The sequence below is a fragment of the Ranitomeya imitator genome, chromosome 3, assembly GCF_032444005.1.
Source record: "Ranitomeya imitator isolate aRanImi1 chromosome 3, aRanImi1.pri, whole genome shotgun sequence".
In the NCBI taxonomy this organism is placed as follows: domain Eukaryota; kingdom Metazoa; phylum Chordata; class Amphibia; order Anura; family Dendrobatidae; genus Ranitomeya; species Ranitomeya imitator.
In genome coordinates, this window is record NC_091284.1 from 760,371,209 (window position 1) to 760,398,503 (window position 27,295).

The following is a 27,295-nucleotide window of genomic DNA, read 5'->3' on the forward strand; positions in this document are numbered from 1 at the left end:
TCCCATGAGTTTACAGTTCAATGTAAACCTATGGGAAACAAAAATCGCTGTACTGCACGGAAACGCAGCGGTTTACATTCCGCAGCATGTCACTTCTTTGTGCGGATTCCGCAGCGGTTTTACAACTGCTCAAATAGAAAATCGCAGTTGTAAAACCGCAGTGAAATGCGCAGAAAAAACGCGGTAAATCCGCCATAAATCCACAGCGGTTCGCAGCGGAAAAATCCGCAGAGGACCAGAATACGTGTGCACATACCGAAACCCTAACTCTAGCCCTAACCCTACCCCTAACCCCAGCCCTAACCCTACCCCTAACCCTAACCCTATTCTAACATTAGTGAAAAAAAAAAAATTCTTTATTTTTTTATTGTCCCTACCTATGGGGGTGACAAAGGGGAGGGGGTCATTTATTATTTTTTTTATTTTCATCACTGAGATATAATCTATCTCAGTGATCAAAATGCACTTTGGAACGAATCTGCCGGCCGGCACTGCGCATGCGCCCGCCATTTTGGAAGATGGCGGCACCCGGGGAGAAGACGGACGGACCCCGGCAGGATCGGTAAGTATGATGGGGTGGGAGGGAGCACGGGGGGGGGGGGGGATCGGAGCATGGGGGGGTGGATCGGAGCGCGGGAGGGGTGGAACGGAGCACGGGGGGTGGAACGGAGCACGGGGGGTGGAACGGAGCACGGAGGGTGTAACGGAGTGCAGGGGGGGTGATTGGAGCAAGGGGAGGGTGATTGGAGCACGGGGGGAGCAGACAAAAGCACGGGGGGAGCGGAGCACAGGACGGAGGGGAGCCGGAGCAGTGTACCGGACAGATCGGAGGGCTGGGGAGGGTGATCGGTGGGGTGGGGTGGGGGCACATTAGTGTTTCCAGCCATGGCCGATGATATTGCAGCATCGGCCATGGCTGGATTGTAATATTTCACCAGTTATAATAGGTGAAATATTACAAATCGCTGTTTGGCAGTTTCACTTTCAACAGCCAGTCAGAGCGATCGTAGCCACGGGGGGGGTGAAGCCACCCCCCCTGGGCTAAACTAACACTCCCCCTGTCCCTGCAGATCGGGTGAAATGGGAGTTAACCCTTTCACCCGATCTGCAGGGACGCGATCTTTCCATGACGCCACATAGGCGTCATGGGTCGGATTGGCACCGACTTTCATGACGCCTACGTGGCGTCAAAGGTCGGGAAGGGGTTAAAATTTGGTATTTGTTTACCCTTTGTGTAGGGCGTACTACTAAGGATTATTATATTACCAACAATTGTACAAATAGGACCATTTTTTCCTTCCTGTAATATATGCTCAGGCTCTAACAGAGGTCGTTCTTCCTAGCTTGGCACTGAGCAGTCCATGTGTGTGACTTGCGCCCGATCGCAAGCTTCTTCTCTTTTAATACTAGGCAATCACCCCCTCCATGGACTGGTAGGCTGAGAGTGGTTGGTTCACAAGTATTTTGACCTGCAAATCCGCAACATGTCAATTTCTCTTGCTGATACGCTCAATTTATATTTCACGAATCCGTCCATTCCTCAACCAAGAATCTGCAAAAACCCTAGTCCATACCCTCATCATCTCTCGCCTTGACTACTGCAACCTCCTGCTCTGTGGCTTCCCTTCAAACACTCTCGCACCCCTCCAATCTATTCTAAACTCTGCTGCCCGACTAATCCACCTGTCCCCCCCCCGCTATTCCCCAGCTTCTCCCCTCTGTCAATCCCTTCACTAGCTCCCCATTGCCCAGAGACTCCAGTACAAAACCCTAACCATGACGTACAAAGCCATCCACAACCATCCACAATACATCTGTGACTTCGTCTCCCAGTACTTTCCTGCATGCAACCTCCGATCCTCACAAGATCTCCTTCTCTACTCCCCTCTTATCTCCTCTTCCCACAATCGTACACAAGATTTCTCTCGCGTATCACCCCTACTCTGCAACTCTCTACCACAACACATCAGACTCTCACCTACCATCGAAACCTTCAAAAAGAACCTGAAGACCCACCTCTTCCGACAAGCCTACAACCTGCAGTAATCACCGATCGACCAAACCGCTGCATGACCAGCTCTACCCTCGCCTACTGTATTCTCACCCATCCCTTGTAGACTGTGAGCCTTCGCGGGCAGGGTCCTCTCTCCTCCTGTACCAGTTATGACTTGTATTGTTTAAGATTATTGTACTTGTTTTTCTTATGTATACCCCTCCTCACATGTAAAGCGCCATGGAATAAATGGCGCTATAACAATAAATAATAATAAATAATAATAATTTAACGTGTGGATTTTCCCTAAAGACTTTCATTAAATGCGGAAAATTTGCAGATAAAAACACGTGACTTTTTAGTGCGTTTCTGCTGTTTTGTGAAAGCTAAATACCAGGAAGTATAAAGGAAAAAAAAAAAAAGCACCTTTGTTTAACACATGACACCAACAAAAGATGAAAAATGAAGCGTCAAAAACGCGATAAAAAGGCATATGAAAAAACACAAGTAACCTATTTTGCTTAATGGGTGCAGAAATTCTGCAGCTCAGAAGGTGCGAAAACGGTCGCTGCCCTAAAGCAAATATTCATCACTGCAAAACAGTAAAAAGACTTACGGTATTTTATTCATTCGTGTGCATTTTTCAGCTCCGCTTTGTGCCTCTTCTACGGAGGTGGTAGGTGTGCAGTTTTTGTTTTTTTATCAAACTGTACTAGCTATTTATATTTGTATATTGTCAGTCGCCCACGGAAACATTTCTGGAGGAAAAAAGGCTGCACTTAGCAAAAAAGACATTGCGGTGCTGGATCTAATTATTATGTTTGTGTTTATGTACACGGGATATATATTTAGACGCTGGATGTATATTATTTTTAATTGTACAAAGCTAAAGGGCTTGTTCTGGGGCAAAACACTTTAGTTGCCAGTGGTCAAACACCAGACAGGGCGAATGCAGAGGTGTGGGATGTGCACACGTTGCAGATTTCCTGCGGATCCGCAGCATTTTTTTCCACGCAGAAATGCTGCAGATCCGCAAGTGATTTACAGTATAATGTAAATCAACGTAAAAAAAAAAAATTTCTACGCTAATGGTGTGGAAAAATCCGCACGGAAAACGCAGCAGATTCTAAAAAGGAACGTCAATTTTTTTGCGGATCTGCTGCCTTTTTGCACCCATTCCATAATAGAAATCCGCAGGGGTGAAATAAAAAAAAAAAAAAGAAGGAAGAAATCTGCACAAAATCCTCAGCAAATCCGCAAAAACACCACACAAAAAAGGCGCATTTTCTGACCTGCGTTTTTTGCCAAGAAATGCAGAATCTGCACAGAAAATTCCAGTCAAATCCACAACGTGTGCATATAGCCTTAAGGGTATGTGCACACGTTGCGGATTCTCTGCGGATCCGCAGTGGTTTTTGCAGTGTACAAACGCTGCAGATCCGCAATTGATTTACAGTACAATGTAAATCAATGAGAAAAAAAAAATGCTGTGCACACTTTGCAGAAAATCCGCTGCGGAAACGCTGCGGTTTAAAAGAAGTAGCATGTCACTTCTTTTTTTGTGAATCTGCAGCGTTTTTGTACCTATTCCATTATAGAAAACCGCAGGGGTAAAAAACGCAGCAAAAACGCACAAAAAACGCTGCGGAACCACAGGTGCGTTTTCTGCCAGGAGAGGCAGAATCCACACCAGAAATTCCTAAGCCTAATCCGCAACGTGTGCACATAGCCTAAATGTCGGTAGCCAAACTTGTTGGAAACATGCACAGGTAAGGACCAGAAGAAGATACACTAAAAAAAAAGCCAGATTTTCTTCAAGCATTTTCAGCTTTAAAAACTCTGGCTCACCTTGAGTTTAAAAAGAAATCTTGTGAACAAACCCTAAGGCTATGTGCACACGTTGCGGATTGGGGTGCAGAATTTTCTGCACAAAATCTGCATCTCCTGGCAGAAAACGCAGGTGCAGATTTGATGCATTTATGCGGATTTTGTTCGTTTTTGTTGCAGATTTGCTGTAGATTTTGTGCAGCTTTCGGGTATGTGCACACATCCGCAGGTGCGTTTTCTGCCAGGAGAGGCAGAATTCGCACCAGAAATTCCTAAGCCTAATCCGCAACGTGTGCACATAGCCTTCATGCGTTTTTTACCCTGTGGATTTCTATAATGGGTGCAGAAACGCTGTAGATCCGCACAAAAGTAGTGACATGCTCCTTCTTTCAATCCGCTGCGTTTTCCATGCGGAATTTTCCGCACCATTAGCAATAGCATTTTTTTTTCCTACTGATCTACATTGTTCTGTAAATCACTTTGCAGATCTGCAGCGTTTCTGCACAGAAAAAACGCTGCGGATCCGCAGTAAATCCGCAACATGTGTACACACGTTCACACGTTGCATTTTTGCTACGTTTTTTAATGCAAATTTTAACCTGCTTTTTACAGTGACAGCAAAAGCTATGAGATTTCAGAAATCTGATAATCAGATGTACGCACTTTTTTTTTTTTTTATTCAGTCAGGAAGAAAAAAAAAATTTTGTTTTTTTAAACTGCAGATGGTCAGCGTTTTTGCAGCATTTTTTCACACACAAAAAGCAGCAAGTGCAAAAGTGCAGCAAAAAAAAAAAAAACTGGTATCAGGTTTTGCTGTGTTTTTGGAGCAGAAAAGTCAAGAAGTAGCGTTTTAGTCTTTTTTTTTGTTTTGTTTTTTTCACTAAATGTTATCAGCATGCACAAGAGACAAAATGTACCTGATAAAAACGTAGCAAAAAAAAAAAAAAGGCAGAAAAATCTGCTATTTGTAAGCAGCTCTTTTCCTGCCTAGAGAGCAGGCTTTGGCTGCAGAAAAATAAAAAAAAAATACTCCAGCAAAAAAAAAAAAAAAATCAACGTGTGAACATAGCCTAAGGCTGTGTCCACAAATTGCATTTTTTCAGTGCAGATTTTGTCACAGAACTTGAAAGGTAGGTGCACATGGTCAGTAATTGGCAGCGCTTTGGACGCAGCACATGTCCGCTTCGTCCAAAGCGCTGCCGGGTATTGAACGCAGGTGAATCCGCATGTGATCACTGAACCGTACGGAATCACTGCGTCCAATACATTGTATGGGTGACATTTATCTTGCGGAGACTGAGCGTCATCGCAAGATATATAAGCATGCTGCAGTCTGGAGAGACGCGTCGCATGTCTGTCTCAGAGGGTGAGCCGTGGGTGTCTGTGGTTGTATAGTGGACATGGGATTTCTTGAAATCCCATCCACTATACTGTAACATCTGGACACGGCGGATGTACGCAGCGTCCAACCCACGGCGATTACTGACTGTGTGAACGATTATCCATCCGAGTTCCTGTAGGGATGATATTATGGCATTTACCCTAGCCGTACACTGAGCAATTGAATTCCCAACTATTAACCCCTTCAAGACCCAGCCTATTTTGACCTTAAAGACCTTGCCGTTTTTTGCAATTCTGACCAGTGTCCCTTTATGAGGTAATAACTCAGGAACGCTTCAACGGATCCTAGCGGTTCTGAGATTGTTTTTTCGTGACATATTGGGCTTCATGTTAGTGGTAAATTTAGGTCAATAAATTCTGCATTTATTTGTGATAAACACGGAAATTTGGCGAAAATTTTGAAAATTTCGCAATTTTCACATTTTGAATTTTTATTCTGTTAAACCAGAGAGATATGTGACACAAAATAGTTAATAAATAACATTTCCCACATGTTTACTTTACATCAGCACAATTTTGGAAACAAAATTTTTTTTTGTTAGGAAGTTATAAGGGTTAAAATTTGACCAGCGATTTGTCATTTTTACAACGAAATTTACAAAACCATTTTTTTTAGGGACCACCTCACATTTGAAGTCAGTTTGAGGGGTCTATATGGCTGAAAATACCCAAAAGTGACACCATTCTAAAAACTGCACCCCTCAAGGTACTCAAAACCACATTCAAGAAGTTTATTAACCCTTCAGGTGCTTCACAGCAGCAGAAGCAACATGGAAGGAAAAAATGAACATTTAACTTTTTAGTCACAAAAATTATCTTTTAGCAACAATTTTTTTATTTTCCCAATGGTAAAAGGAGAAACTGAACCACGAAAGTTGTTGTCCAATTTGTCCTGAGTACGCTGATACCTCATATGTGGGGGTAAACCACTGTTTGGGCGCACGGCAGGGCTTGGAAGGGAAGGAGCGCCATTTGACTTTTTGAATCAAAAATTGGCTCCACTCTTTAGCGGACACCATGTCACGTTTGGAGAGCCCCCGTGTGCCTAAAAATTGGAGCTCCCCCACAAGTGACCCCATTTTGGAAACTAGACGCCCCAAGGAACTTATCTAGATGCATAGTGAGCACTTTGAACCCCCAGGTGCTTCACAAATTGATCCGTAAAAATGAAAAAGTACTTTTTTTTCACAAAAAAATTCTTTTAGCCTCAATTTTTTCATTTTCACATGGGCAACAGGATAAAATGGATCCTAAAATGTGTTGGGCAATTTCTCCTGAGTACACCAATACCTCACATGTGGGGGTAAACCACTGTTTGGGCACATGGTAAGGCTCGGAAGGGAAGGAGCGCCATTTGACTTTTTGAATGAAAAATTATTTCCATCGTTAGCGGACACCATGTCGCGTTTGGATAGCTCCTGTGTGCCTAAACATTGGCGCTCCCCCACAAGTGACCCCATTTTGGAAACTAGACCCCCCAAGGAACTTATTTAGATGCCTAGTGAGCACTTTAAACCCTCAGGTGCTTCACAAATTGATCTGTAAAAATGAAAAAGTACTTTTTTTTCACAAAAAAATTATTTTCGCCTCAATTTTTTCATTTTCACATGGGCAGTAGGATAAAATGGATCATAAAATTTGTTGGGCAATTTCTCCCGAGTACGCCGATACCTCATATGTGGGGGTAAACCACTGTTTGGGCACACGGCAGGGCTCGGAAGGGAAGGCGCGCCATTTGACTTTTTGAATGGAAAATTAGCTCCAATTGTTAGCGGACACCATGTCGCGTTTGGAGAGCCCCCTGTGTGCCTAAACATTGGAGCTCCCCCACAAGTGACCCCATTTTGGAAACTAGACCCCCCAAGGAACTTATCTAGATGCATATTGAGCACTTTAAACCCCCAGGTGCTTCACAGAAGTTTATAACGCAGAGCCATGAAAATAAAAAATAATTTTTCTTTCCTCAAAAATGATTTTTTAGCCTGGAATTTCCTATTTTGCCAAGGATAATGGGAGAAATTGGACCCCAAATATTGTTGTCCAGTTTGTCCTGAGTACGCTGATACCCCATATGTGGGGGTAAACCACTGTTTGGGCGCACGGCAGGGCTCGGAAGGGATGGCACGCCATTTGGCTTTTTAAATGGAAAATTAGCTCCAATCATTAGCGGACACCATGTCACGTTTGGAGAGCCCCTGTGTGCTTAAACATTGGAGATCCCCCAGAAATGACACCATTTTGGAAACTAGACCCCCAAAGGAACTAATCTAGATGTGTGGTGAGGACTTTGAACCCCCAAGTGCTTCACAGAAGTTTATAACGCAGAGCCATGAAAATAAAAAAAAAAATTATTTTCTCAAAAATGATCTTTTAGCCTGCAATTTTTTATTTTCCCAAGGGTAACAGGAGAAATTTGACCCCAAAAGTTGTTGTCCAGTTTCTCCTGAGTACGCTGATACCCCATATGTGGGGGTAAATCACTGTTTGGGCACATGCCGGGGCTCGGAAGTGAAGTAGTGACGTTTTGAAATGCAGACTTTGATGGAATGCTCTGTGGGCGTCACGTTGCGTTTGCAGAGCCCCTGATGTGGCTTAACAGTAGAAACCCCCCACAAGTGACCCCATTTTGGAAACTAGACCCCCAAAGGAACTTATCTAGATGTGTGGTGAGCACTTTGAACCCCCAAGTGCTTCATAGAAGTTTATAATGCAGAGCCGTGAAAATAATAAATACGTTTTCTTTCCTCAAAAATAATTATTTAGCCCAGAATTTTTTAATTTTTCCAAGGGTAACAGGAGATATTTGACCCCAAAAGTTGTTGTCCAGTTTCTCCTGAGTACGGTGATACCCCATATGTGGGGGTAAACTACTGTTTGGGCACATGCCGGGGCTTGGAATTGAAGTAGTGACGTTTTGAAATGCAGACTTTGATGGAATGCTCTGCGGGCGTCACGTTGCGTTTGCAGAGCCCCTGATGTGCCTAAACAGTAGAAACCCCCCACAAGTGACCCCATTTTGGAAACTAGACCCTGAAAGGAACTTATCTAGATGTGTGGTGAGCACTTTGAACCCCCAAGTGCTTCATAGAAGTTTATAATGCAGAGCCGTGAAAATAATAAATACGTTTTCTTTCCTCAAAAATAATTATTTAGCCCAGAATTTTTTATTTTCCCAAGGGTTACAGGAGAAATTGGACCCCAAAAGTTGTTGTCCAGTTTCTCCTGAGTACGCTGATACCCCATATGTGGGGGTAAACCACTGTTTGGGCACACGTCGGGGCTCAGAAGGGAAGTAGTGACTTTTGAAATGCAGACTTTGATGGAATGGTCTGCGGGTGTCACGTTGCGTTTGCAGAGCCCCTGGTGTGCCTAAACAGTAGAGACCCCCCACAAGTGACCCCATTTTAGAAACTAGACCCCCCAAGGAACTTATCTAGATATGTGGTGAGCACTTTGAACCCCCAAGTGCTTCACAGACGTTTACAACGCAGAGCCGTGAAAATAAAAAATCATTTTTCTTTCCTCAAAAATTATGTTTTAGCAAGCATTTTTTTAGATTCACAAGGGTAACAGGAGAAATTGGACCCCAGTAATTGTTGCGCAGTTTGTCCTGAGTATGCTGGTACCCCATATGTGGGGGTAAACCACTGTTTGGGCACACGTCAGGGCTCGGAAGTGAGGGAGCACCATTTGACTTTTTGAATACGAGATTGGCTGGAATCAATGGTGGCGCCATGTTGCGTTTGGAGACCCCTGATGTGCCTAAACAGTGGTAACCCCTCAATTCTAACTCCAACACTAACCCCAACACACCCCTAACCCTAATCCCAACTGTAGCCGTAACCCTAACCACAACCCTAACCGCAACACACCCCTAACCACAACACTAACCCCAACACACCCCTAACCCTAACCACAACCCTAATTCCAACCCTAACCCTAAGGCTATGTGCCCACGTTGCGGATTCGTGTGAGATATTTCCGCACCATTTTTGAAAAATCTGCGGGTAAAAGGCACTGTGTTTTACCTGCGGATTTTCCGCGGATTTCCAGTGTTTTTTGTGCGGATTTCACCTGCGGATTCCTATTGAGGAACAGGTGTAAAACGCTGCGGAATCCGCACAAAGAATTGACATGCTGCGGAAAATACAACGCAGCGTTCCCGCGCGGTATTTTCCGCACCATGGGCACAGCGGATTTGGTTTTTCATATGTTTACATGGTACTGTAAACCTGATGGAACACTGCTGCGGATCCGCAGCGGCCAATCCGCACCGTGTGCACATAGCCTAATTCTAAAGGTATGTGCACACGCTGCGGATCCGCAGCAGTTTCCCATGAGTGTACAGTTCAATGTAAACCTATGGGAAACAAAAATCGCTGCACACATGCTGCGGAAAAACTGCACGGAAACGCAGCGGTTTACATTCCGCAGCATGTCACTTCTTTGTGCGGATTCCGCAGCGGTTTTACAACTGCTCCAATAGAAAATCGCAATTGTAAAACCGCAGTGAAATGCGCAGAAAAAAACGCGGTAAATCCGCCATAAATCCGCAGCGGTTTAGCACTGCGGATTTATCAAATCCGCAGCGGAAAAATCCGCAGAGGACCAGAATATGTGTGCACATTCCTAACCCTAACCCTAACCCTAGCCCTAACCCTAACCCTACCCCTAACCCTACCCCTAACCCTAACCCTACCCCTAACCTTAACCCTACCCCTAACCCTAACCCTACCCCTAACCCTACCCCTAACCCTAACCCTACCCCTAACCCTAACCCTATTCTAACATTAGTGGAAAAAAAAAAAATTCTTTATTTTTTTATTGTCCCTATGGGGGTGACAAAGGGGGGGGGGGTCATTTATTATTTTTTTTATTTTGATCACTGAGATAGATTATATCTCAGTGATCAAAATGCACTTTGGAACAAATCTGCCGGCCGGCAGATTCGGCGGGCGCACTGCGCATGCGCCCGCCATTTTGGAAGATGGCGGCGCCCGGGAGAAGACGGACGGGACCACGGCTGGATCGGTAAGTATGATAGGGTGGGGGGGGGACCACGGGGGGGGGATCGGAGCACGGGGGGGGGAATCGGAGCGCGGGAGGGGTGGAACGGAGCGCGGGGGGCGTGGAACGGAGCACGGGGGGGCTGGAATGGAGCACGGGGGGGTTGAACGGAGCACGGGGGGGAGTGGATCGGAGTGCAGGGGGGGTGATTGGAGCACGGGGGGGTGATTGGAGCACGGGGGGAGCGGACACGAGCACGGGGGGGAGCGGAGCACTGGACGGAGGGGAGCCGGAGCAGTGTACCGGCCAGATCGGGGGGGTGGGGGGGCGATCGGAGGGGTGGGGTGGGGGCACACTAGTATTTCCAGCCATGGCCGATGATATTTCAGCATCGGCCATGGCTGGATTGTAATATTTCACCCGTTATAATGGGTGAAATATTACAAATCGCTCTGATTGGCAGTTTCACTTTCAACAGCCAATCAGAGCGATCGTAGCCACGAGGGGGTGAAGCCACCCCCCCTGGGCTAAACTACCACTCCCCCTGTCCCTGCAGATCGGGTGAAATGGGAGTTAACCCTTTCACCCGGCCTGCAGGGACGCGATCTTTCCATGACGCCGCATAGGCGTCATGGGTCGGAATGGCACCGACTTTCATGACGCCTACGTGGCGTCATGGGTCGGGAAGGGGTTAAAAAATCATCTAGATAGGGCACTACAAGGGTTTCCCTTTCCCTGATATGGGCCATTACTTCCGAAACAACCTTTGTAAAAACTCTAGGTGCCATAGACAGGCCAAAGGGCATTGCCAGAAATTGGAAATGTTTAATCTGATGGTTTACCCATACTGCCATCCTGAGGAATTGCTGGTGATTTCTGTAAACTGGAAGATGGTAGTACGCATCATTTAGATCCAAGACCAACATGTAGCACCTAGGAAACAAAAGCTTAGTTGTTGACCTAATGGGTTCCATCTTAAAAGCGTGGTACTGAAGATATTTATTTAATTTACGCAAATTTATGATAGTCCTAAAGGACCCATCAGGTTTAGAGATAAAAAATAGCGGAGAATAAAAACCCGACTTCTCCTGATGTTTTGGAACCTCTTCAATAACTCGCTTTGTAAGCAATTGTTGAATCTCTAATTCTAAGGCCTGTTGTTGGGCCGGAGTGTCCAGTGATGTTATTACACAATGATTTGGGGGAGTTCTCAAAAATTCTAATTTTAACCCTGACTCAACTACCCCCATTATCCAGGCACTAGAAGTTATCTTTTTCTATTCATCTGAGAAGAACCTCAGTCTTCCCCCTACTGGTAGATCTGTTCTATCTGTAGTTACGTCTACGTCTTGAGAAAGATGAAGGGTTCTTATAGTATCCACCTTTCTTCTTTTGATCCGATGTTTCCCAGTCACGATTATATCCCTGTTGGTCTGACTGGAATTTTCTGAAGGGCATGCGTCTCCGGAAGGCGTTCCTAAAAGTGGGATTAAACGTTTTAGGAAATCCCTTCTTTCTATCTTCTGCCTTTGCAAGGATGTCATCCAGCACCGGGCCGAATAGGTACTCACCCCTACACGGAATGGAGCACAATTTGGCTTTAGCCTGAGCATCCCCCTTCCAGGTCTTTAGCCATAGTGCCCGTCGGGCTGAATTTGAAAGACCCGCCGATCTTGCGGCCAATTTCAAGGAATCAATCGAGGCATCAGCTAGATAAGCCGCTCCTTCTCTGACCTGAGACAGGGAATTCAACAATTTATCCCTGGGTACTTTTGTTTTAAGCTGTTCCTCCAGCTGAGTCACCCAGACCATAGTTGATCTAGCAGTACAGGTGCCTGCGATTGCGGGCTTAAAGGCTCCAGATGATGACTCCCACAGCTTCTTAAGGAGCATGTCAGCCTTCCTGTCTGAAGGAGTCCTACATCCTCTAATGGTAGCGAGGCTGTTTTTGAAGTAGAGGCTACTGCCGCATCTACTTTCGGAATCTTCATCCACTGGGATAAGGCGTCATCCTCAAAGGGGTACCTTCTTTTTGCGGCCAAAGGTAAGAACCCTTTATCCAGCTTGTCCCACTCCCGTCTGACCAGATCTTTAATGGAATCTACCACCGGGAAAGCTTTACGACTTCTCTGGCTCAGCCCTGCGAACATGATCTCCTGGGTTGTTTTCGGTTCTTTACTCTCTGCAACCCCCATAGTCGCACGGACTGCCTTAATTAAAGTCTCCATATTGTCAGTGGAAAAGCAAGGCCTTCCCTCCTCATCTGAGGAGGATGGTGAAGAACTTTCCGAGCATTCGCCCTCTTGTAACGAAGGGCTAGAATCGGACACCATCTCCATACTGCTCTTTTCATGCCGTCTAGATTTAAGGGACGATTTTATCTCTTCCCTAATTACTTCCCTCAAATCCGATACCCGGAGAGGGGCCTCTTCCTCTAACGTACGGCATATACAATATACACGTCTGACATAACTTCTTTAAATATGTGTCAGGTAGTGGCTCCGTGCATAAAGCACACTGCTTATGCTTAGATTTAGAGACCTTCTTCCCCTACAACAAAGCATAGTACAGAAAACAGTTGTATCAGCCAACGGCTCGGATATAACACTCACCACTGCTGACAAATATAGAGTACCGGTTTCTGAGGGGGTGAGGTGCGACGTGACGTCGGGTTGCCAGGGTCCTGCTGCCCGCGTACCACATCCTGCTCTCCTAGCTGTCGGTGTTCGGCGTCTCCTGTAGAAGACATGTTGCCGCACACACTCACCAAGCGCTGCCTTCTTTTCAAAAGTGCCGCGCTCCTCCTCCCGGTCTCCTCCGGAAGTCGTTAGCTTTACTTCCGGGTCATAAGCGCCGACCTGCTCAAGCAGCATCGCGCGCGCGTGGACGACCCAGGGCGGCATGCCTTCCCCCAGGAACGCCACCGATCCTTGCCAGACGAGGGGGGAAGCTGGACACAGGACTTCCCCCGACGCTGCTTCCGGGCCCCCGACGCTGCTTCCGGGCCCCCGACTCTGCCGTTCCCCCCGGACACCGCACAGAGGCTTGGCAGACCCGGGTAAGACAAAAATCCTGTAGGCTCCCGCCGTCCGGACAGGAACACAAACTGGAGGGCGAGGGGGACCGCCCCTTTTTAACCTGTAGGTTCCTGTCCGGAAGGTGGGCGGATCCCCTCTCTCGTTGTGGGTGCTGTCGTGGCGATAGGAAAATCTTTATTCCAGCCATGGTACGATAGCAACGTTTCGGCCGCACATCCGGCCTTTTTCAAGCATACAACATAATGCCGTGTGCACTCCACGCAGGGAGCCAATCACCATTCAGTGTCAGCCCACAATTAAAATATACAAAAGCAATCAATGACTCAAAACAAACATCGGATACAGGTGACCATATAAGTTACATATAGGCACAACACCGCTATGTATAATGGTATAATAATCACTTCACAAATTCTAGACGACTTTCATGAGAGTTTAAATACAATTTCTAGATACCCTTGTGTACAAGGATGGAGATAGGTTGAAAACTGACATATTTGTGAAAGAGAGACAGAAATAGTCTGTTATTATATGACAGTAACCATCCAAGAAGAATGATTGATTCTCTTCCTTGGAGCCAATTATTGAGAGTACGGAGGATAGTATCGGATGAGAATACAGTAAATAAACGGTTGGATGAGATGTGCCCTAAATTTGTGATGAGAGGGTACCCAGAAAAAGATGTGAACAATTTCAAAAGGAAAGCTCTTAGTACCTCACGGGAAAATGCTAGGAAGAATAATTCAGCGAAACCCAAATGTGAATGGGTACCGTTTGTCTCTACGTACAGTTCAGTGAGTAGTCGTATTGGTGGCATTATAAAGAAACACTGGGCCCTCTTACAACGAGGTTTACCCCAAATCTCCAGCTTTAGGTCATTTCCTATGATGTCATACAGGAGAGGAAAAAATCTAGGTGATAGACTGGTTAAGTCAGATCTTGGCTCCTCCAAGATATCATATCAACAAACTCTCAGCGCACCAAGGTGTGGGAATTTCCCATGCCTTGGTTGCGCTTGCTGTAATAATATGTTAAAAGGGGACTCTTTTTGCCACCCTCTAACGGGAAAGAAATTCTACCTCAAAGAGAGATACACCTGTGCATCGAGTTACGTCATCTATATGATTACGTGCCCGTGTGGACTGGTGTATATCGGTGAGACTACCACGGCAGTTAGAACACGCATCAGTAAACATAAGAGTACAATTCGAACAGGACCCACAGAACTGCCGGTTCCTAAGCACTTCCTAGAAAATAAGCACTCAGTGAACCAATTGAGATTTAGGGTCGTAGACAATGTTCCTATCTTAAGAAGGGGAGGTGATAGGTTGAGAATATTGAAAATCAAAGAAATGAGATGGATCTATACTTTGAATTCATTACAACCCAGGGGTCTGAATATAGACTTTAATCCACATATTTGTACCCCCTAATTATGTGAGGCCCCTTGTTAGGATCGTCATCTGCTTTGTTTTTATTATGTACAGATATTGGTTTTAATGTATATTTTTTTCCTTCCTTTAGTGTTTGCTACTGTATCATCAAATGGACAGCGAATGAGGCAGTCGGTGTATGGATATCAGGATCTCTCATTATGATTAAGTGTTGGTTTGACACAGTCTTAAGATGTATATATTAAAACTCTGATTTTTCCGGTTCGGGATTCTTCGCGACTGTCCCATCTGAACTGCCATTTTGATATATTTTGATATATTGCGATATATTGCATTTGTTCAAAAGCTCCACTAGTGTACCGATAATTTGATATATATGTTTGTATCTATGCGATAGCTCCATAAATGCACTATTCTTTAAACTATCGTCAAAATAGATAAAAAATGTCCGACAAGGTTTATGCTTATTATCTTGGCAATTTTTAGATAAATGCGGTGCCCCTATTATGAATAGTCATTTTCGCTGTATCAAATGTTTGCATAATTGATTCAGATTCTTCTGAGGAACATTTTTTGTTAAATATGATTATTCTAATTAATAGCCATGGACGCTGCGGTTTGAAGGAGCGATGCATCTGCGTTCCCTTGGCAACCCATGTGATGGCGGTCACATGGTGTTTGCGGTGGGTGCTGCTGAAGCGCTTCATGCCGGCACTGGGCTCCTCCCCGTTTGGGGGGGGATACTCAGCAATGACGTTGGGTGCTGATGCAGACACACCGCGCCCTGGGTGGAGACCGGAGACGCATGGTGATGACCAGGATGAGAACTGCAGATGACGCAGCGAGTATGATTTATTGAAAGATCGTTCTCTATTGGTAGCCTTAGATACATGCCGATATAATGGAAGCCCGGATTGGATGGCTATAGAATCTGGCGCCGATTACTATGACTGGCTGAAATATCACAGAAAATGCATCGTGGAGTTGAGCCCATTGGCTAATGGTCACTATGGAGATGAACAAGCATCATGAAAACACATGGTGGGGAATAAGTAAACACTGCATGTTTTTATATTTGTGAAGTGATTATTATACCATTATACATAGCGGTGTTGTGCCTATATGTAACTTATATGGTCACATGTATCTGATGTTTGTTTTGAGTCATTGATTGCTTTTGTATATTTTAATGGTGGGCTGACACTGAATGGTGATTGGCTCCCTGCGTGGAGTGCACACGGCATTATGTTGTATGCTTGAAAAAGGCCGGATGTGCGGCCGAAACGTTGCTATCGTACCATGGCTGGAATAAAGATTTTTTTCTACTGGATAACACCCGTTTGGAGCGCCGTTCTTCCTACTTGTTGGATGTGCACTTTCCCAGGAGGGTTCCCTGGACTTAGAACGAGCGCCCTTAGGAGTGAGTGCTGTTGGTCATCTATATACAATATATATTGAAAACTGCTGTCAGGTAGTTTATTAACTCTTCAGGTGCTTTTCAGGAATTAATGCAAAGTGACATGACAGAAATGACAATGTGCATTTTTACCACCTAAACGCCTCTAACTTCTGATCGGATTACTACAGCCGACAGACTCTAAAGGTACCGTCACATTAAGCAATGCTGCAGCGATCTAGACAACGATGCCGATCGCTGCAGCGTCGCTGTGTGGTCGCTGGAGAGCTGTCACACAGACAGCTCTCCAGCGACCAACTATGCAAAGTCCCCTGGTAACCAGGGTAAACATCGGGTTACTAAGCGCAGGGCCGCGCTTAGTAACCCGATGTTTACCCTGGTTACCAGTGCTAATGTAAAAAAAAAAAAAAAACACTACATACTTACATTCCGGTGTCTGTCCCCCGTCGCTGTGCTTTCCTGCACTGACTGTGAGCGCCGGCTGGCCGTAAAGCACAGCGGTGACATCACCGCTGTAATCTGCTTTACAGCTGGCCGGCGCTGACAGTGCAGGGAAGCAGAACGCCGAGGGACGCGACAGACACCGGAATGTAAGTATGAAGTGTTTGATTTTTTTTACATTTACAATGGTAATCAGGGTAAACATCGGGTTACTAAGCGCGGCCCTGCGCTTAGTAACCCAATGTTTACCCTGGTTACCAGTGAAGACATCGCTAAATCGGCATCACACACGCCGAGACAGCGATGTCAGCGGGAGATCCAGCGACGAAATAAAGTTCTGGACTTTCTGCTCCGACCAGCGATGTCACAGCAGGATCCAGATCGCTGCTGCGTGTCAAACACAACGATATCGCTATCCAGGACGCTGCAACGTCACGGATCACTATCGTTATCGTTGTGAAGTTGGTCAGTGTGAAGGTACCTTAAGACCAGAATTTAGTCATGAATTGCCATGTCAAACATCAGGACCACAAAATCATGATCTGAGGGCACCAATTGGTATTAGGAGGAAGCCCCCACAGTCTGTTAACCATTTATAATGATGTAGTCACTGTTGAAAGCAGCATCTAAGGGGTTAAACAGAGTTGGAAGGTGCAAACACTGATCGTGACTGATACAGCAGGTTGTCAGCTATAGTGCACAGCTGACAGCTGCTGGATTGTCACCTGTATGGGGAGGCTATTCTCTTATATCTCAGGTCAGTTAAAAGACGTATTGGCAGTTAAGGGGTTAACCCCTTCATGACCTTGGGATTTTTCGTTTTTCCGTGTTCGTTTTTCACTCCTCTCCATCCCAGAGCCATAACTTTTTTATTTTTCCGTCAATTTGGCCATGTGAGGGCTTATTTTTTGCGGGACGAGTTGTACTTTTGAACGACATCATTGGTTTTACCATGTCTTGTACTAGAAAACGGGGAAAAAATTCCAAGTGCGGTGAAATTGCAAAAAAAGTGCAATCCCACACTTGTTTTTTGCTTGGCTTTTTTGCTAGGTTCACTAAATGCTAAAACTGACATGCCAGTATGATTCTCCAGGTCAGTAAGAGTTCATAGACACCTAACATGACTACGTTATATTTTACCTAAGTGGTGAAAAAAAATTCCAAACTTTGCTAAAAAAAAAATAAAAAATTGTGCCATTTTCCGATACCCGTAGAGTCTCCATTTTTCATGATCTGGGGTCGGTTGAGGGCTTATTTTTTGCGTGCAGAGATGACGTTTTTAATTATAGCATTTTGGTGCAGATACGTTCTTTTGATCGCCCGTTATTGCATTTTAATGCAATGTCGCAGCGACCAAAAAAAACGTAATTCTGGCGTTTCTAATTTTTTTTATCGCGACGCTGTTTAGCGATCAGGTTAATGCTTTTTTATTTGATAGATCGGGCGATTCTGAGTGCGGCGATACCAAATATGCAAGATTTGATTTATTTTTATTGATTTATTTTGATTGGGGCGAAAGGGGGGTGATTTAAACTTTTATATATTTTTTTTTTTTTCACACTTTTTTTTTTTTACTTTTGCCATGCTTCAATAGCCTCCATGGGAGGCTAGAAGCAGGCACAGCACGATCAGCTCTGCTACATAGCAGCGACCTGCTGTTCGCTGCTATGTAGCAGAATTGCAGGTGCGCTGTGAGTGCCGACCACAGGGTGGCGCTCACAGCTGCCGGCGATCAGTAACCATAGAGGTCTCGAGGACCTCTATGGTTACCATTCACAAGCATCGCCGACCCCCGATCATATGTTGGGGTCGGCGATGCCGTCATTTCCGGCCGCCCGGCCGGAAGCGGTACTTAAATGCCGCTGTCTGCGTTTGACAGCAGCATTTAACTAGTTAATAGGTGCGGGCAGATCGCGATTCTGCTCGCGCCTATTACGGGCACATGTCAGCTGTTCAAAACAGCTGACATGTCCCGGCTTTGATGCGGGCTCACCGCGGAGCCCTGCATCAAAGCAGGGGATCTGACCTCGGACGTACTATCCCGTCCGAGGTCAGAAAGGGGTTAATAATGAGTGGGGAAAAATCTGCACCAAAAAAGGCAAGTTTAAAATAAATAAAAAATTCTGTACCAAATACTTAAAGCGTGCACATACCCTATAATTGGCAACATTTGCAGAAGAGATAAGCATTTTTTTTTTTTTTTAAAGACCATGGAGCTCTGCATAGAAAATCAGGATGGGCACAATTTTGGTGCAGATCTGGACAGTGGCTGCAGACTTTCCAGCAAATATTTGTAAACTCGCTGCGAAGTGTCCATAGCAAATGAATGACTTCACCATTACTTACGCTGGTTTCACATTTGTGTCTCGGTGCGCAGCGTATCATCCGCACAGATCCGCATGCCTCCCTATCTTTAACATGACGTACGCAGGGACATGCGTTTGCATCAGTTCCCATGCGATGGCTTACGCACGCGTCGTTTCTCGGCGTGCGGCGGGGCCCGGCGAACGCAACATTTTGCATTTTTTGAGGCGTCAATAATCCGTCAAATATGCGCAGGCATGTGCATGAGTGCGTCAAAAAATGCATTACTGTCTATGGGAACGCATGCGTTCGATGCGCTTGCGTACTTCGGACTGCGCACATCCAGGAACCTATTGAGACACGCCCCTTTTGACACGCCCACCTGGAGATATGCACATGAACAACGCAAACGCAGGCAAAAACGCATACAGACGCATGCACACGCAGCGGTTTTTGTTGCCGTCATGCCTAAAATGATGCGGATAAAAACCGCTGGGTATGAATGCGTTTGCATATGTGGATAATACGCTGCGGACTCAAGCGCTAATGTGAACATAGCCCTAGCGCCTCGTAAGGGAACTAAAAAATGGAGGGGAACGTGTGCGGTGAATGCAATGCAAACCAAAACTACAGCCGCACCTGCTGCAAACATCAGATCCTATATTATTAAATTAGCAATGGTACCAGAAGAAGAAGTTACCGCATGTAAAGGGAAGAAAAAGAATGCTTTTCAAAAAAGGAACAAGGAAAATGGATAAAATCATATTTATATTGTTCATTTAGTAAATACATCAGCAAAGCTTCCAACAAATGCTAACCATGAGCAGAAGTTTACATTAGGCAGACAGAAAACGATAGTGTCCTTTACGCATCCGTCTTGCTGCTATGTGTTCCTAAACTGCATCAAAATATTAATAAATAAAAATTAATGAAATAACGTAGTCAACTTTTCCTAGCATACACACTATACCAAGGAGGGGGGACAGATGTGAACAGTGCCCTACACAATTACTGTCGGCAGTGCATAAAATTAACACCAATCCTCAGGCACATTATAAGGCTATGTTCACACGTTGCATTTTTAAATGCAAATTTTAAGTTGCATTACCTGCTTTTTGTAAGCAGCACTTTGCTGCGTTTTTGCAGTCTCTTGTGCATGCTGAGGAAGTTTGGTGACCCCAAAAAAAGCCCGATTTAACTTCCTAATGTTTTTGTAATAAAAAAAAAACAGCAAAAAATTATTCTTGCTGCGTTTTTGCACTTACCCTCTGTTTCCTATGGGTTAAAAAAACGCTGGAAAAAGTGGCATGGTGCAGTTTGCAAAAACGCAGCAGTTTTCCCAAATCAGGCAGGAAAATAAAACCAATGTGTGTGTATGAGATTTCTGAAATCCCAGACTTTGCTCGTAATGCAAAACACAGTGTAAAATTTGCATAAAAAAAAAAACAGCAAAAAAATGCTCAAAACACGCGTGAACATAGCCTAACATAGGAATCTCTCCAGTGATGTGTCACTTGCTGAGCTGCTTGGTGCAGTTTTCATAGAATCCCTGTTTTCTCTGAGGTAGATGTAGCAGGGATCAGAAAGTTGATCCCTGTGCAACCCCACCCACACCTCTGATTGGCAGGTTGCATACATGGTACACAAGAAGCTGCCAATCAGTGGTGGGGGCGGGGTTACATAGACTGGACTGTCTTGCAAGTGAGACCTAGTCCTCTATCGATTATCTACAGCTGATAAAACACTGATTGTATTAATACTACAACACACTGCCTTGGAATCAGGCTCTCGAACATGTTATATCTCGAATTCATTATATTTAAAAGGGCGAGTCAATAATATTGGCTTCCTATCCTTAAGAGAGCTGTTCTGGCAAACTCTGGTAATCCCAATGGTCAGACCCCCAGCAATCAGTAATGTTTCCCCCATCCTACAGAGAGATAACTTACTATTTTGGGAATAACTTTACATTTTTTGTGATGTGTGTGTATTATAGAATCAGAGATCTTCTCAGTCTAGAAACTAATGGAGTGTGCCAAGAAAAAAAAAGGATTAACAAATAAGCCAAAGTGCACAGATCCCGACAGTCAAAGGCCACCATACAAGCGAGGTGTAAGTTATCTACGGTGCTAGAAAAACACTAAAGGCTTGGTTTACACAATGACAATTCTGCCACACTTTGCTATTTTTGTTACTGCTGCAGCATACAGGCAAATGGTGAACTATACTTAGGGAACGTTCACACAGTTATTTGAATACACATTTTTTGGCCTGGATTCTGTGCTACGTTAAAAAATAAATATATACTGTACATATCATGTGTCTATCATGCACATGTCGAACTTTCTAGTGCATGGTTTGGCACATTTACAGCTTGTAAATTGCATCAAAATTGACATTTTGTTGTGTATTTTTATTTTTAATTATTTTTTTCTTTGAGGCTTTTGCTACTGAAACATACAAAAATTGGACCGAAAACCACATGGCTTTTAAAAGCACTTTTTTTTACTTTGGATTTTTCAGCCTGGAAAATTCAAGTCAAGAAGTTCTGTGTACCCTTACATCAGAAGAAAACGCATAGGCTACGTACAGATTGAGTTTTTAAACCTAAAAGTCTCTTAAAAAAAAAAAAAAACCCACAAAAATCTCCCAAAAAATACTAAAAAGTTCTTATTCATTTTAATGTTAATCCTCTTTGCTGTTGAGATTTTATGGGGGTTTTTTTTCCACCATTTCAAGTTTAGAAAACTGGTGAAAAAAAACCTAAAGTGCGTGTACCTTCTTTGAAGCAGTTGGAACCCACTCCAAACTAGGCACTGTCAAACCATAAAGCAAAAAAACTTTAGGGGGTGGGTGGGAAGCTTCAGAAACTCGTCAAGAAACACACTCAAAAAAAAAAAAAAAATTCTAAAAACTACTGAAAAGCGGTTTCCACGTTAAAAACCTGTTTTTGGACGCTTCAAAACACCCCTGCATACAGCCTTAGGGAAGTCTAGGTTTTGTGGCTGTATTACGGCCAAGAATTTCTTTCTGATGATGGAACCAGCCCAAGTTACTGCCAGCTCTTCTTTTTCGGAGGTTGTTAATTGCAGGAAAAGCTTTCATACAATATTTTGGGTAAACTGTAATAAGCAGCAGGGGAGCAGGAATGAAGGACTATAGAACTGAAACGCCTGAAAGCAATTTTCTGGGGAAATTATGCTTGGAGAATGGACAATATGGTATTTTTAAGGTTTTCTTATCACTTTCCATTTAAGGCAGGATGAAAAACTGCATCCTTAAAGAGAGATCATAAAGATTTTAAAAGGCAGTAACAGCAGCATCCATGTAAGACAGCCATAGACATCAGGTAATTCCTGGAAGTCATTTAGTTGGCTGATAAACCTGAAAATACATGTGACTGGTCCGCAACTTCACTCCATAGGCCAAAAGTCCAAATTTTAATGAAAACATTCTGCCGACTCCAACTCAAAAACATTCCTTAAACAAGAATCTGCAAAAACACTAGTGCATGCCCTCATTATCTCCCACTTTGACTACTGCAACCTCCTGCTCTGTGGCCTCCCCTCTAACACTCTCGCACCCTTTCACTCTATCCTAAACTCTGCTGCTTGACTGATCCACCTGTCCCCCCGACCTCTCCGCTCTGTCAATCCATTCACTGGCTCCCCATTACCCAGAGACTCCAGTTAAAAATCCTAACCAAAGCCATCCACAACCTGTCTCCTCCATACATCTGTGACATGGTCTCCCGGTACTTACCTACAAGCAACCGCCGATCCTCGCAAGATCTTCTCTACTCCCCTCTTATCTCCTCTTCCCTCAATCTCATACAAGATTTCTCCCGTGTATAATCCCTACTCTGGAATTATCTACCCAACATATACTCTCACCTACCACCTCTTATAACAAGCCTACAACCTGCAGTAACCCTCGTTCCACCAACCGATGCAAGACCTCTCTCCTATTCCAGTCGATCACTTGTATTGTTTCATGATAATTGTACTTGTTTGTTATTTTGTATATCCCTTTCACATGTAAAGAGACATGAAATAAAATGGCGCAAATAATAAAAAAAAAAAAAAAAACTTCTGGCTTGTCATTTTCTAGGCAAATATGAATTTATATAGCCTAGTTCAGGGGTCCCCAACTCCAGTCCTCAAGGCCCACCAACATGTCATGTTTTCAGGATTTCCTTAGTCTTGCCCAGGTAATAATTGCATCACCTGTGCTATGCAAAGGAAATCCTGAAAACATGACCTGTTGGTGGGCCTTGAGGACTGGAGTTGGGGACCCCTGGCCTAGTTCATGGCTCAGATGGCGGCTACAATGGTTGCCACTCTTCTCTTGTTATTCACACGTTCAATATTTTACATCAGTATTTGTTTTTCCAAACAATTTTATTAACATTTTCGACCAAGACAGAGAGAGCACGGTTAACATAAATGCAATGGCATGAAACATTCATGAAGCATAAAAGTAAAAATAGAATAAAATAAAACAACAAAACAATAAATACAGTAAATTCTTATGGAAATATTTCCAGCCAGCGAAACCATTTTTTTCAAAAAGGAAGGAAAGCAGCCATTCAGTAACGCCAATTTTTGTCCATAGGATTTATGCAAAGCCAGTTTGTCAATAATTTCTTGTGAACAGGGTATTTTAGAAGATTTCCCAAAAAAAAAGCAATAGCATTCTCAGAAACTAAAAGCAGATGTACAACAAGTTTCCTAAAAGGTGGAGTCAATTGATCAGCATTCAACGAAAGCAGGGCAATCTGAGAAGACAGAGAAAAATCCAAACGTTTTAGTATAATAGAAATAAGAGAACAGATTTCATCCCAATAAGGTCTAATACGTGGACAAAACCAAAACAAATGGGAAAGGCTACCATAATGTCCACAATCCCTCCAGCAGAGAGAATTGGAAGGATTAATAAATGCCAAGCAAGATGGTGAATAATACCACCTAGAGATAAGTTTAAAATAAGACTCATGAAGAGCCATGGACATGGTGGCAGAATAAGTCAAGGACATGGCCAGTTCCCAATCACCTAGAGCTACAGAAAGATTCAAAGTAGATTCCCATTTGCTCATGTATGGGGATTTTATCATTTTGACCGGAGTTGCATAAAATATTAATCTACGGCTCCGATAAAGGAGGGCAACTAGTCACCAGTGGCCTCAAAAAAAATCCTTTAAAATAGTAAACTGCATAAAAGTTGATGAGGGAACACCAAACCTATCTTTAAGGTGGGTAAATGGAACAAACTTGTTACCATCAAAAGATGTCATGTAGTTTTAGAGATTCCCCTGTCAGCCCAACTTGAATGCTGATCAAACGAGAAAACAGTAGCCAAAAAAAAAAAAAAAAGAGTGGTAGTCTCAGCATAAGGCCGGGGACACACACAACGTATAAAAAAACGGACCGTTTTTGATGGACGAGAATCGCACAAATGTTACCAAAACATTGATCTGTGTGCAGTGCGAGGATGCGATTTTCTCGCATCAAATGATCCGTGTGACATCCGTATGGCATCCGTACTGCGTGTTTTTATCGCAGGCTTGCAAAACCGACATACGGCAATACAAGGAATCCATGTGACAAAAAAAAAAAAAAACATATATATATTTCATCCAGCGCGATATAGCAGAAAGGCGGTAATTCAATTACCGGCTTCTGCTTTCTCCTTCCTAAAACCCGACATGATTTGAGACATGGTTTACATACAGTAAACCATCTCATATCCCCATTTTTTTTTGCATAATCCACACTACTAATGTCAGTAGTGTGTCTATGCAAAATTTGGCCGTTCTAGCTAGTAAATTAAGGGATTAAATGGCGGAAAAAATTGGCGTGGGCTCCCGCACAATTCTCTCCGCCAGAGTGGTAAAGCCAGTGACTGAGGGCAGATAGCCTGGAGAGGGTCCATGGTTATTGCCCCCCCCCCCCCCCCCCTGGCTAAAAACACCTGCCCCCAGCCACCCCAGAAAAGGCACATCTGGAAGATGCGCCTATTCTGGCACTTATTACTTATTACTTATTCCGCCATTTAACCCCTTAATTTACTAGCTAGAACGGCCAAATTTTGCATAGACACACTACTGACATTAGTAGTGTGGAATATGCAAAAAAAAATGGGGATATGAGATGGTTTACTGTATGTAAACCAGGTCTCATATGTCGGGTTTAGGAAGGAGAAAGCAGAAGCCGGTAATTGAATTACCGGCTTTAAAGCGGCCTAGCGCTGGAAGAAATTATATATATATATATATATATATATATATATATATATATATATATATATATATATATATATATATATATATATATATATATATATATATATATATATATATATATATATATATCTATATCTCTCACTGACATACATATATATATATATATATATATATATATATATATATATATATATATATATATATATATATATATATACCTATTCTATGTGTACACATTTATTCGACCTATTCTATTCTAAGCTGTCAGTGTGATTTTACTGTACACCGCACTGAATTACCGGCTTTTCTCTCTAACAGCGCTGCGTATTCCTCGCAAGTCACACTGCTGGTCCGTGTGTGATCCGTATTTTTGGGGCTTTCATTGGCGATTCTCGGCCGAGAAACGCTGACAATCGCAGCATGCTGCGATTTCACTCGGATCCTGAATACGGCCGAGAAAATATCGGATGATGGGAGCTGCCCCATTGATTAACATTGGGACGAGTGCTATGCGATTTTTTATCGCATTGCACTCGTCCGTATTACGGTCTAGTGTGACCCCGGCCTAAGTTCCATCCTAGTGAAACCACTTTTAATTTTGAGAAATTTCCGCCATTCCACAAGAACAGCTGCAAATATCGGATGATCAGACCGAAGCAAAGACTTAGAGGTGAATAAATTGATAATATTACAAGGTGGAGAATTTCTATTAAAATATAATTCCAATTCCACCCATGAAGATGTATGATCTGCAGACCACCAATATAGACTCTGTTTAATTAAATTAGAGAAATAATAGGCAGAAACATTAGATAGACCCATACCCCCACGCAATTTATGTTTATACAGTTGACTAGAGGCTATACGAGCTCTCTTATTGCCCCAAACAGATTGAGGTGTGCCTGCAAACTGGTCAAATAGGAATTAGAAACAAGTAAAGGAAGGGACCTGAAGATATAGAGGATCTTGGGAAGAATTATTGATTTTACAATAAGGCACCTTTCCCACCACGATAATACTTTATCTTCATAAAATCTAAGCTCTTTAGAAATGGAAGCAATAAGAGAATCCAAATTGCTGGGAATCCAGGAGCTAAGGTTTCTAAAAAAATCTCAGATGCAAATAAACAATATCCGTCTCCGCTCAACCCCAGGGCGAAATATCCTTTATACTCCAGATTTGAGAATCAGTGAGGTTAAATTGAAAAATTTTCAACTTGGACTCGTTTATTTTAAAATACGAAAAAATTAAAACATTTTTAAGAAGGGTTTGCAAATGTGGAATAGAACGACAAGGATTGGTAAGGGACAGGAGAAAATCATCAGAATATAAACTAATTTTAAATTCCTTACAATCCGTGCGAACTCCCTCTATGGAGGGATTATCTCTAATGAGCTGGGATAATGGCTCTATGGCAAGGGCAAAAAGCACTGGAGAAAGGGGGCAACTCTGCCGAGCACCATTAGAGATTGGAAATGGGGAAGAACAGTGATTATTAATAGAAATTTTTGCCTGAATATCAGAATATAAAGCCATAATTTTATTTATGAAGTCCAAATCAAAGCCAAATTTTTGTAGGGAACATTTGAGAGAAGTCCAATTTAAGCGATCAAACGCTTTCTCTGCATCAAGGGAAATTAAAGTGGAGTTATACTCGAGTATAAGCCAACCCGAGTATAAGCCGACCCCCCAATTTTGCCACAAAAAACTGGGAAACCTTAACCCCTTTACCCCCAAGGGTGGTTTGCACGTTAATGACCGGGCCAATTATTACAATTCTGACCACTGTCCCTTTATGAGGTTATAACTCTGGAACGCTTCAACGGATCCCAGTGATTCTGACATTGTTTTCTCGCGACATATTGTACTTCATGACAATGGTAAAAATTCTTTGATAGTACCTGCGTTTGTGAAAAAAACGGAAATTTGGCGAAAATTATGAAAATTTCGCAATTTTTCAACTTTGAATTTTTATGCAATTAAATCACAGAGATATGTCACACAAAATACTTAATAAGTAACATTTCCCACATGTCTACTTTACATCAGCACAATTTTGGAACCCAAATTTTTTTTTTTGTTAGGGAGTTATAAGGGTTAAAAGTTGACCAGCAATTTCTCATTTCTACAACACCATTTTATTTTAGGGACCACATCTCATTTGAAGTCATTTTGAGGGGTCTATATGATAGAAAATACCCAAGTGTGACACCATTCTAAAAACTACACCCC

At 43.4% G+C, this 27,295-nt stretch overlaps 1 protein-coding gene across 1 annotated transcript in view; it reads right to left on the bottom strand.

Moving 5' to 3' along the window:
• B3GLCT (beta 3-glucosyltransferase) overlaps positions 1–27,295 on the bottom strand; it is a 715,243-nt gene that overhangs the window by 648,722 nt on the left and 39,226 nt on the right. The gene's annotated exons all lie outside the window — the stretch shown is intronic.